Consider the following 11625-nt stretch of genomic DNA (forward strand, 5'->3'; position numbering starts at 1 on the left):
CTTCTTTGCAGCCCTAGGGCAGTCCTAGCAGACTCCAGAAGACACGTGGAAACTTTCACGCTCGCTGTTTCCAACCCTCTGCCCTTTCCACAAGCCTTGCAGCCCTGCTGTATCCTCTGGACATCGGCTTTGAGCAATTGCCCTCTCCTCAGAAGCGGTTCTCAGGTGGTTTTGTGAGGTGTGCCCAGCCCATCGGGCTCACCAAGAGCCGAGTCGTTGGGAAGACGGGCCTGGGACAAGAGTGGTGGAGCATCTCCCACCTCCGGTGGGCTGTCACCTGCTAATTCAGAGCCCTTCGTGGTCCTTTGGTCTGCTCTGTCCTCTCCTGAAGGACTGGGAACCGAGGTGCGCTGTGGGCAGCTCCAGCTCGCTCTATTTCTTCCAGAATTTGTAACAATTTCCCAAGCTGTTGCTCACCAGGGTGCATAAAAGGCTGGTAACAGGAACGGTGATGAAAGCCGCCTTCTGCTCCCGACTTCAGAGGAGGCCGTTGTGCTGCAGCATGCTTACACCACCATACCTCAGGAAAAAAGGTAAAATCCTTGAATCGGGGAAATCCATCAGTTTTCCACGTGCAGTCAAATCTCAAGACACTTCTCTATGCAAAACCTCTTTACTGGGAGAGTATCAATGGAGGGCAGCACCTAATTTCACCCGGGATCAAGCTCATTTCTGAGCAAACTCTGCTCTGTTTGCTGGTGTGACAGGGGATGGACATGAGTGAACCAGCCGGGCTTTTCTGCTGCTGTGAGGATTTATTACGACGTTTTGCTTACCCTGGCTTGCAGCGTCGATACGTGCCTTGCTGTTACCCCATAATTCCTGCTGTGCCGTTGGGACGGTGACTGCTGGTCCCTGATGGAGATTCGGCATTAGCCTCCAGTAAGGGTCTTCTGCCTCCTGAAGTTTGAAATGAGGTGCACTCTGCTTTTATATTACAAGTTTTTAGTTTTTTTTTTTTTTTCCCACGGCATGCTGGTGGCCAGAGCTACATGTGGCTACCCTAAGTATACTGCACCTTAATTAGTCGTGGCTGATGGTTTATTGAGACACTTTGCACTGCTTAAATTTCCATTAAGGGCAGCTGCAGGAAGCACAGGCTCTGCTGCTGTTTCTCCTTAGCACTCTCCTGGTCCACCGCATTCAACCTCAAGTTTTACAGAAATTGTCTAACAGGGTTACCCTGTTAGTGGGATTCTTTTGATCTAAACTGAAATATATGAAAATAGGTATTACTGGGAAAAAGCTCTACTATGTCAAAATTCATCTTCTTGAGAAGATAAAGGACCTATTTGAGTAACACTCTTAAGACAACATATTTCATCCTTGTGTATCTTGTTCCTCCAAGAAACAAATATTTTGAACTTCTGCCCAAGACACCATCACCGCGTCCTCTCCCTGCCTCTGCACCGGTCCCAGCAGAAATCTTGGCACCGCAGCCGGCAGTGTCGAAGTGATGAAGTAGTGAAACTCGATGGATTTCCGTTCCTGAGGTCAAGCAGCGCATAATTCATCCCCCGCTTCCTCTCCCTCCAATTCAAAGGACGTTCCCCAGCAGGCCGCCGTGGCACCGGGTGGCACCAAGCACTGCGCCTCTGCGGGGAGGGACGCCTGCGCTTCGGGGCCGCACGTGGGCTGCGTGCTGAGGCGTTTCTGTTTGAAACCCTGGGCTTTGGGCTGCTGTGCAATAGTAGTCAATTTGTTTTAAGATGAGCTTTGTAAGGAGGAGGTTGTTGGAGGGTGATGGTGTTGGCCAGTCCCTTCCAAAGGATGGGGCTTTGGGTCTTGCTACGTGAAGGAGGGATGGGTTATACCCCCGCTACTCTAGAGGTGGAATTAACAATAAAAAACCCTGTGTTTGTGAAGGAAAGTTTTAAAACACCGTGATGTCTGGAGAAGTGCGCTGAGGAGCGGGGCTGTGTGGGAAGGAGTGGGCAGCACAGGCAGCAGCTTCCCCGAGTGCCCGCGGAGCTGCGGGGCTGCTGCAGCATCGCTGGGAGCGCAGGCGGGTAGCGTGCTGCCTGCGGTCTGTTGGCCCCGTGCCGTCCGGGATGGGCACTTGAGATCTTGTCCCATCTCATTTTCCCCGGTTAGCTCGTCTCAGCTGGAAGGTTTTCATTCATTTTGTCACTTCTCTTATGGAAGTGGTTTCCAGCCTCTGATCATCCAGCTCTGCAGTCCCTAGAGATGCAGGTCTTTGAGATGGTGGACAGATCTGCCTGCTGTGCTCAAAATGAAGGTGCGGTAGGGATGTGTGCATGGCACGATTATGTTTTCTGTTTGTTTTGCCTTTTTTTAACAACTCCTTACCCTCTCTTTTGCTCTTTGACCACTAATGAGTACTGAGATGATGTTTTCTCTGCACATGTAAGACATGAAGGCCAACTGAGCTGTGTTGCATTCAGGTCCCTTTCCTAACATAGTGCATAGGTCTGTTGCTTTTTTAGTAATTCTGTTGTGACTTGTACTTCTGCTTGATTGTAACAGTTTCTGTGCATTCTCTTGCTGGTGGTTTATTCAGGCCTCTGCCTCTCCACCTGCAGAGCTGTGGGGCTCAGGTTTGCAGTTCCCGTCCCCACCACGGTCAGCCTGCGTGGATGTGCCGTGGGGGTACCGCGGCCATTTCGTGTTCGCTTTCCCTTAGCAAACAGCGGTTTTGTTCCGCGCAATCTGGTCTTGGCAATCACTGCTCAGTTCATGAAATTCGTTCTGAAACCTTCTTGGACGTGTTGTGAAGATCTTTGCTGGTATTTCCGTGTGCAAATGTGATTAATTGTATGCGGGGGTGAGGGGGCAGGTGACAAACAAGCATAAATCCCACAGGGGCACTCGGTGGGGAGGTAGCGAGGCTGGGTGGTTATGCCAAGGAGAGATTTGGCTTTCACACCCAGAAGATGGCCGTGCCTTTGCAAAAGGAAGCTATTTGCACCTTTTAATGGAGCAATTAGAAATGCCTTTAGGGGGTTCAATTCTGTAGCGTGGATGTGGTCTTCATCCATAGCGGCAGTGGCACGGAAGGTGCTGGGTGCCTGCCGGCTGTCCGGTGTCACTGCCGGCTGGGAGAGCAGGTTTTGCTCGGGGTTTGAAGAGGTAGATTTTGAGTGATCCCATCAGGCGATGTCCACGCCTGCTAGCGAGATGGTGAGGCTTGGTGCAGGCAAACAGACCATCAGGTTGTTAAAGATAACATGGGTTGAGTTTATTAAAAATAAGTGGCTCTCTGAACTCTGATTTGGCCATTTTATCAGCTGTTTCTCCTTTCCTGCTGCACGAGGACCTGTTTCACTCATGTGGGTTTTGAGGCAGCGTCTCACATAGCGTAGGGGACACAGGCTGGCTTTGGCCATCGTTGCTAGCCGAAGCCACCGAGGCTGCACGGGGACATCTTCCTGGAAGCCGCAGTGCTGGTGAAAGAGCTCACTTCATTTACCTTATGCAAAGTCACCTAGGTTAGCATTCACATTTGATTTCTGGTGTGAGCAATCATATTTCATTTCCTTAGAGTGCTTGTGTGTGCTGCTGTGGCCATGCTTGGAGATTGACCCCAGGTCAGTGTGTGAGAGTCAACCCGCTGCCCGCCGGGATGCCTGCAGGAGTTTGGGACGGTGCTGCATGCCGTGGGTGAGTAAGCAATGGGGAGAGCTCCCACCTGGTCATCAAACCCGGGCTGCTGCCCTTGCTGTCCTCTCCCTGGTCTCCTCTGCTGGGCGAGGGGCTGCAGGATGAGCCGTGCTGCGGCTGCGTCCCCTGTGCGGAAGGGGCTCGTGGGCACTGTGATGGCCCCACTGCCTCCAGCGCTCGGCAGTGGTGGTGGTATGTGAGGCTACCTTAACATTAAGCTTTAACCGAAAGGGAGCCTTGCCCCAGCTGTGCATGCGAGGCAGCGTGAGGCTATTCCTCTTTTCTTGGAAGGGCGGAAGCCAGTGCCCGCTGCGGGCACACGGCGGCCCTGGGGCTGCTTTGCAGTTGTGGTCGCAGTCGGGATGTGTCTCGCTGCGTCTTTGCTAATCTGCCTCTGCCCTCCTGTAGTGAACAACGAGGCTCCCTGCTCTCAGACATCCTCTGGCAAGGGGGTCCGCGCAGGGGGGACAGCCCTCACTGGAGACATTCGGGTCTCCGGACCCCTGGTGCCAGCGCGGGCGAGGGGGTGCTGCAGCAGGGGCCATCCTCAGTCAGCCCTGGTTGCGCCCGCGCTTTACAACGCACCCTTCGCACGCGAACTCACGGCCGTGCTTCTCCTATCTCCTTGCCCAGAAGGATCCTTAATTAGACGAGGAGCCAGCTTCGTTAGGGGCTGCCCCGCGGTGAGCGGGCAGGGATGCAGGCAGGGAGAGGAGGCGTGGGGCTCAGCGCGCCTGCTGCCCATGCAGGCAGGGAGGCACCCGGGCTGCTGCCGAAGCGCGTCCCCGTACGCCCGAAGGAAACTGGTTGAGAGCTTGGATTTTTCTGGACTACGCTGTAAGTGTTTTAAAATAGTTCTTGAAGTTTTATTTAACTTGAAAGCATTTAGGAAGTGATTTTGAAGCCATTTGGTTGATTCACTGCTATTCCTACAGTAGGATGCAGAGCAGTGATTCTGTAATTAATTTAATTACATGCTTATTCAATCTTTCCTAAACTAGTAAAATTTCAGAATGCTTTTGAATTCAATTAAATGTGATTTTCAGGGACAGGAGGAAGGGAAGGCAGGGAAATTTCAAGCCATCTGATACTTTCTCCCTGCCTTCGTGCACGAGCCCTCCCTCACCCCCCACCAGCCCGCAGCGCCCATCGCCTCTGCCCCTCCCCGCGCTGCCCCAGCCCTGTCGGACATTTGCCCAATTCTTGCCCAATTCTTGCCTCTCGGGGCATCCCTTGCAGAGCTCCCTTCGCCTGCCGGGCAAAGGGAAGGATTTTAAAGGAGTTTCACCGATCAGCATAAAAAGCCTTTTCTTCTTCCCTCTCCCCCACCTCTTCCCGATTTGCTGTTACCTAAGAGTTCATTTCTCTCGCTGCTTTTACTGCATTCGGATTTGGCCAAAACAAGATATTATGTAATTGGGCTAATGAGTTCCAACCCGCTCTCCATCTTCCCATTGCGGCAGAGCAAGCAGCTCATCTCTACTTAGTTCACTTCTTTCCCATTTTCGGTTATTAATTTAAAAATATCATTTCCAAAGCTGCCTCTCTTTGTCAGTAAGTCTGTTCTTTTTTTTTTCTTTTTTTTTTTTTTTAACTTCGCAGAAGGCCTTGAATGAGTAACCAAATATCTCCTGGGCTCTGGAATTTAACAGTCTTTGCCCTTTGTTCGGCTGGGTCAATGCATGAATTCACAAGTTACTGGATTAAAAAGGAGAAAAATACAGATGTCTGATTGTGATTTGATTTGTATGTTTTTTCAGAAGAAATGAAATACAAAGAGGAACTAATATTATTTAGCAGTTTAAAATGTAGTAATTTATTTTAAAATCGAGTTGTTGCAAAGGCCAGTTTTTAATGTGGTATTAAGCACCGAGTTCTTCTAAAGGGAAAGTAGTAATATCCAACTTTTTGTATTTAAGAAGTTAGAAAATTTAAATCTTCTTACTGCGTAAACACGGGTAGGCTGGAAAAGGGCTTGATGGGCAGGGCTTACAGCTGGAGCGTAAAATCACCACCACGCCAAGATGGTTCCCTAATTTTTGCTGCCTGAGGAGGATGATAAGGTCGGGCGTGCGGTGGGAGCCGCCGGTGTCGGAAGGCCCCGTGCGCGAGGCCGCGCTGCGACAGCCGGAGCAGCGTGAACAGACCTCCATTCAAGTTTTTATGAGTGCGTCTTTATAAAAAATTTAAAAAAGAAATAATGTAGTGGTGGCTGGTGCGAATTGGTCGGTGTTGGACAAGTCGGTTTTGGCCAAGCTCTCAGCCGGGAGCCAGGAGGGTTCCCGGTGGGATGTGCTCTGGGCTGGGGACCAGCAGGAGCACGGGGTCAGGATTGCTGCGGCCCTGTGCAGGCGTCGGGGTGGCGTGGGGCACCTGCTGACGGAGAGCTGCCCGGGTAGAAATTCATTGGTAGGGACTGACGGAGCTTCAGGGTTTTTGTAGGGATCCTGTGGTTGCATGAGGTGGGCTTGTAGTGCTGTACCTCTTCAAAAATGACTTCTGTATATCCGTACAAATAACAGGACTCATACATCTCACCTTCTTGCAAATCAGTCGTTTGGTTTGATATTTTGGGGATGGGGCGCTTTGACTTTGCTTTTCTTCTTATTCGTGCACGGCAGCACGAGGCGGCCAAGCTTTGTGCTTGGCCTTTGGGATTGCTGTCGGATCTCCAGCAGCGCCTTCGGAGGGCTTCGTGCCTGGCGGTATTTTCCGTGTGTGTTTGTGGCAGACACCTCCTGCCCTCCTCCCCTGGCCCTTGAGTCAGCTCTGAACCATGCCTTGCTCTGCTCCAGCTGCGCAAGGAGATGGCTTCTGGGCAGCCACCGCCGCCTCCTTCTCTTCCTCATCCTCATCTTCACCCATCTGCCTTTTCCAGCTCTGTCGGAGCAGCCCCAGAAGTTTTGCTGGCTGCTGGTGCCCTGGTGAGTAGCAGTGGGGACTGAGGACAGTTGGGTTTGCTGTGACCCCAAATTTTAGTTTGTTTTTGTTCCATGTGGTTGATGTTGGGCAGCGTGTGGGAAGAAGAGACAAAAAGCCATGGTTGTCTTAAACAGAGATTCATTTTAGCATATTAAAATTGGCGGCTGCCCCAAGTTTGGGTGACTTTGGCTGTTGGCTCCCTCGGCACTGCCTTTGCCTTTGAGAACTTTTTGCATTCAAAATGATAAATGTAACTAGAGACCTTAAGTGACCTTAATTTCTCCAAATTGGATGCCTCATGCCCAATGTGACAGCCTCAGAGTTTAAAATTAATATAAATTTTGTAAATCAGTAGACTGACCTTTTGGTGAACTGGAAAGAAATGTCAAATTTCTGTTTTTTTCCCCCCTGTAATCAGCAGTCTGTAATGAATGAATTATTCCTAATTTCAAGATTGTAGCTCAAAAGGGCACTCAAATGGCTGAAATCCCATAAGAAAGGCTGACCTTTTGGTTGTCTCTGATGAAAATTCAAGATTTTCCCCGAACTTCGCAGTCTGTAATGGACTGGACGAGAAGGTACTGTAGCTCAGCGGGAGCAGCTCCCCATTTCTTTTGTTATTACCTTTCTGGTGGCACCGTATGGTCCCCCAAAGAGCCTTCGCAGTCTCGTAGGAGCATTAAAGGTGTAGTTGAGATTCGGTGCCAAGACTTCTTTTAGGTACAAAGCAATTGTGAAATAAACAATTCCCCTCCTACTCCGTAAAGGATTGATTATTTGTCATCTGCTGCCTTGGACGCAGCGACTGCATTTTCCCCACCTGCTCCAAGTTGCTGCTGTGGGTTTTTGTTGTGCTGGGTACATGCGGGGGGCTTGGAGAGTGTGCGAGCCCTCCTAGCCCCAGGAAGCAGAGCTCTGAGGTGGCAAGGAGCAGGGAACGTGTCCTCCACAACACCTTACAAATGACCATAGATACCTTTATGCTTGGAAATCACAGTAGAGAGTTTTGGTTTGTCGAATGAATGTGACTGATGATAAGGTAGTGTGCTAGCAGGACCATGCACCGGCAAGTGTGCACTGAGTGCAAGTGGGATTTTTGTTTTCTTTTCGGCATTAGCACCATGCACCTTTCCCACTGGGTAAGGAATGGTGCCTGTGTCTACGTAGGGCGGTCCTGTGTGTACCCGGTGTGCTCCGGGTTGCAGGAGCTTTCCTGGCCCCTTGGCTCCGGGCTGCCGGTCAGGCGTTACCGGAGGGGGCAGGTGCAGAACCACTCGTGCTTTGGCACTGGAGCTCCTTTCGCTCTCTCTGTAGCACGGACTTGTAGGTACGGAAACGTGTTCTGCAGTAGCAAACAGCAGACTTCAATTTAGAGAGGAGATCCCATGAAACCCGCCCGTACACGCAGTGCTGGGCGAGGCGGGGTTGGGGATGCCAGCATTGGGCTTGGTGCAGCGGCTGCCCTGGCCCAGTACCCGGTCCCACAGGGGGCCTGGGCTCCCCGCTGAGCGCCGGGGGGCAGCTCGGGACCCCTGCCGGCATGGCTTGGCTCCGCTACGCGGAGCTGCGGAGGTGGGCAGCACTGCGGGGCAGGTGGCTGCCGCGGTGCGACACCTTCCAGAAGTGGCCGTGTTTCGAAGGGGATGGTCTTCGGGGGAAGAGCCAACACTGGCATGGACTGCAGAGCTCCTTCCTTGTGTTACTGCCGGTGGCAAAGGTTACTGAAACTGAGTGAAGCAGCAAAAAAGTCCCACAAAGCTCCCTCCCCCTCCCTTGTTCTTCTTTTTTTTTTTTTAATTTCCATTATTTTAGAGGTGAAAACGGGCTGAGATCACTCTAGCTTTTCATTTTCTGGTTCTCTTCCAGCATGGTGTAAATTTTGGAGGTACATTTTTTACTACAGTGCAAAAGCAAGATTAAACTTAAGCCCAGTTTTCATTTTAACTTTATTAAATCATGGAAATATTTCTAGTAGATTCCGAAATAGATTTTGCAAATTGTACCGCTTTAAAATAATAGATACCGAGTGTTAAATTATTTGGCACTGGTTTTGAAGTGTCCAAGTGCTGGATAATAGTATGAAGCCTGTCTCCTGTCAGCCTTTTCAGCTGTTTTCTTGGATACCTGGGATGATGAGCAGTTCAATGAAATGTTCAGCTTGGTAAAGTGCTGTCACATTGGGCTTTAAAAGATAGCAATTAAAAAAAGATCAGAAGGTTTAATGTTCCTAAGTTTGTATGCTACACTCAAGCAAACAACAACAACAAAACCCCACCAAGGAATCATGGTTTTGCTTTTTGTTTTTAATTTTATTTGGAGAGTACCTCAGGTTACAGGTAAATGTGTGTGTACAGGCGGCTGGGCAATGCTCAGAGCGTTGGCTTGCGCTAAAGGTGCCAGCCGGCTTTTGGCAGTCTCTTGAACCTGAAGGTCTGGATCAGGAAACTTTCACAGCCCACCTTCTCCCATGTCCAAAGGGCAGTGATTGGTAACAGCCGGGGGTGCCACAGAGCTTTTGTTTTGCCTTTTTTTTTTTATTAATTTGTTCCCTTCTTATGCTGCAAAGAAACCAACCCACGGACGATTAAGCGGCCTCTCTGTGGTGCTGCTTAAAAATCATTTAATGCTTCTGGCGGTGCTCCGAGGCAGCGGGGAGGGCTCGCAGCTCGAGCGGGGTTTGCCAAGCCGTGCACCAAGCAGTCGGCGTGGGGGCTCCGTGCCCTCCAGGTGGCATCTCAGGAGCCTCTGCTCCACTTCTGCTCTGCACATGATGTGTTGTCGCTTCACCAAGTAAAACACTTCAGATGGTTTCGCTGGGAATGCTTCAAGCTTCTTCTTTTCTTGCTGTTTTGGAGAAGCTGGCATTAGGTTTTATACTGATAAAATAGTAAAAAAAAAAAAAAAAAAAAAAAAAAGGCAGCTACTGGCTAAATTTGTGAAAGAAATTTCTGCACCCAGTGACCAGGCACAAAATCAGTGCTTCTTGCCCATGAAGCCCCTTAACTGCAGCTTGCTGGAGGATGGGGGTAATTCTGGAGAAGTGATTTTATGCACTTGCCTAACCCAGCCATTGCTGGGGTCAGAACGGTGGCTCACATGGAGCTGTGCCCTGAGCCTGCTGCCGGCTTTCTCACATTGGCATTCTTACAGAAAAACAGTCTAGCTGCTTTTTAAAGATTTTTGCAAGGGCTTGATCCTGCACGAAGCTGAGTGAGAAACAAGAGTATGCAGGAGCCAGAACAAGTCCTTTATGGACTTGTCCCTGTCCATGGCAGGAGGGCTAGATTTATATGATCTTTAAGGTCCTTTCCAACCCAAACTGCTCTGTGATTCTGTGAGTCTCATGCTCGGTGCATGAGGACGGACAGGTCTGGAGCAAAGCCAGGACTGCTGGCATCCTGCAGGGTCGCATCCTGACCCAGGACATCTGCCTGTGCCACATAAGCACAGTAATGATGCTGTCCTTTCCGAGGAGGGGTCATTTCTTTTGAGAAACATTAGAATAGCCAGAGAAACATTTTTCATTCAAGTGTGCTGGGAGGTTCAGCTCCTGTTGCTCTCTCTTGCTCTGACCCCAGCAGTCAGCGTTGCTGGAGTGAGGCAAGGAGCCCAGCCCGAGCCTTCATCTGCAGCCAGGAGAGCGCAGCGGTGGGGCTGAGGCTGTGGCCACAGCCTCACTTGGGCCCAGCAGCCTTCATTCGGGTGCAGGATGCAGTCATGAAAGTGTCGTTGGTCATGGATTCAGTCCATATGCAAATTCTTTGGGTGTTGGCTAGCCAGATTATATCTTGGCAGTGTAGGTATGAAGAGCCCTGCCATCTCCTGCTGGGGGCGTTCTGCCAAGCAGCTGTCGGTGGAGGTGGTCCGAGACCTCCATCTCCTGCTTACAGCTCTGTCGGAGCTGCCTGCTTCTGGCTGAGAGGAGGAATGCTTTTCCTCACGTGCATAACGTTCTGGTGGAAGAGGGATGTCCGCTCCTGCCCCCGACGGGGCTGGGATGCGCTCAGAGCCGGGCAGTGCAGGGGATGCGGCGTGGCTCCCCTCCTTTTCCCTTCCCCCAGCTCTTACGTGCTGCAAAAGTAGGACTTTCAGACACAGGTAGTACGTAGCCTTTATCTTTCAGTTCAGTATTGGATGTCACTTATTCGTAGATTCAAAATTTGTGTTTCCTTTTTCCTGTGCCTCGCTGGGCACTGGGAAGCACGTGTCAGGAAGCTGTTGTTACTGGCAGCTTTCAGACCGAAAGCGTAGCTGTGCCCAGGGAAGACGTTTTGTAGCCACCTGCACTTCTCCACCCTTGGCATGGGTTTGATGGAGAAATTCCTTCCATGCAGGACCCACTCTGCAGGGGCATCCCCAGGTTTCGCCGGGCACCGCTAGCATCTGCAGCCCGTGGCTGTGCCTGGACGCAGGACGAGCTCACGGCTCCGGTTCCCATCCACTAGTGCTGAATTAAGGGCAAAAAATCCTAACAGTGTTACTGGTCTTACTGGGTGGCTGGTCCAGCAGAGACAGCAGTGGTTCGGATGGACCTTTGGCTGTTTCCCAGTCCAGCAGCCTGGATCATCTCCTTGTTAAACGCTGAAGTTTGTGCTTTGAATCCCCCGTACCTGATGGGAAGGGGCTGTATGGCTGCACCAGGGTGCGTGTAGGCCCCCCCATGTGGCTGGCAGAAGGCTGCTGGGAGAGCAAGCCTGTTGGAGTGCTCACACCTCCAAAATATTTGAGAAAAGTGAGAAAAAAAAAAAGAAAAAGATTTAAAGCTGTTCATTTGGAGCATAGCATTGAACACTGAGCAAAGCAGCCCAAGGTGGGGCTGGGAGGAGCGTTTTGGGAAGAAACCATCTTGGTTTGGGCCTTCCCCTGTCACGCAGCAGCTTTCTGGGCCTGCAGTTGGTGTGGTCCCGAAGTCTGTCCCATACATCAAAAGCTCTTGGGTGGTTTCTGTGTGGGGTCCAGGAGAGAACCCACATGATACATTCTCTGTTTCTGCAGGATTTGAATTGCTGAAGCTCCCATCCAGCCGTTCTGTCACCACCACCCCCTCTGCCTGACCCCTCGTGGTGGACACAACTGTGTGAG

At 51.0% G+C, this 11625-nt stretch overlaps 1 protein-coding gene across 14 annotated transcripts in view; it reads left to right on the forward strand.

The window, feature by feature from the left end:
• Nucleotides 1–11625, forward strand: part of ZNF618 (zinc finger protein 618) — a 167151-nt gene that overhangs the window by 24277 nt on the left and 131249 nt on the right. The gene's annotated exons all lie outside the window — the stretch shown is intronic.

This window comes from Anser brachyrhynchus (genome assembly GCF_964034855.1).
Source record: "Anser brachyrhynchus genome assembly, chromosome: 19".
NCBI lineage: Eukaryota > Metazoa > Chordata > Aves > Anseriformes > Anatidae > Anser > Anser brachyrhynchus.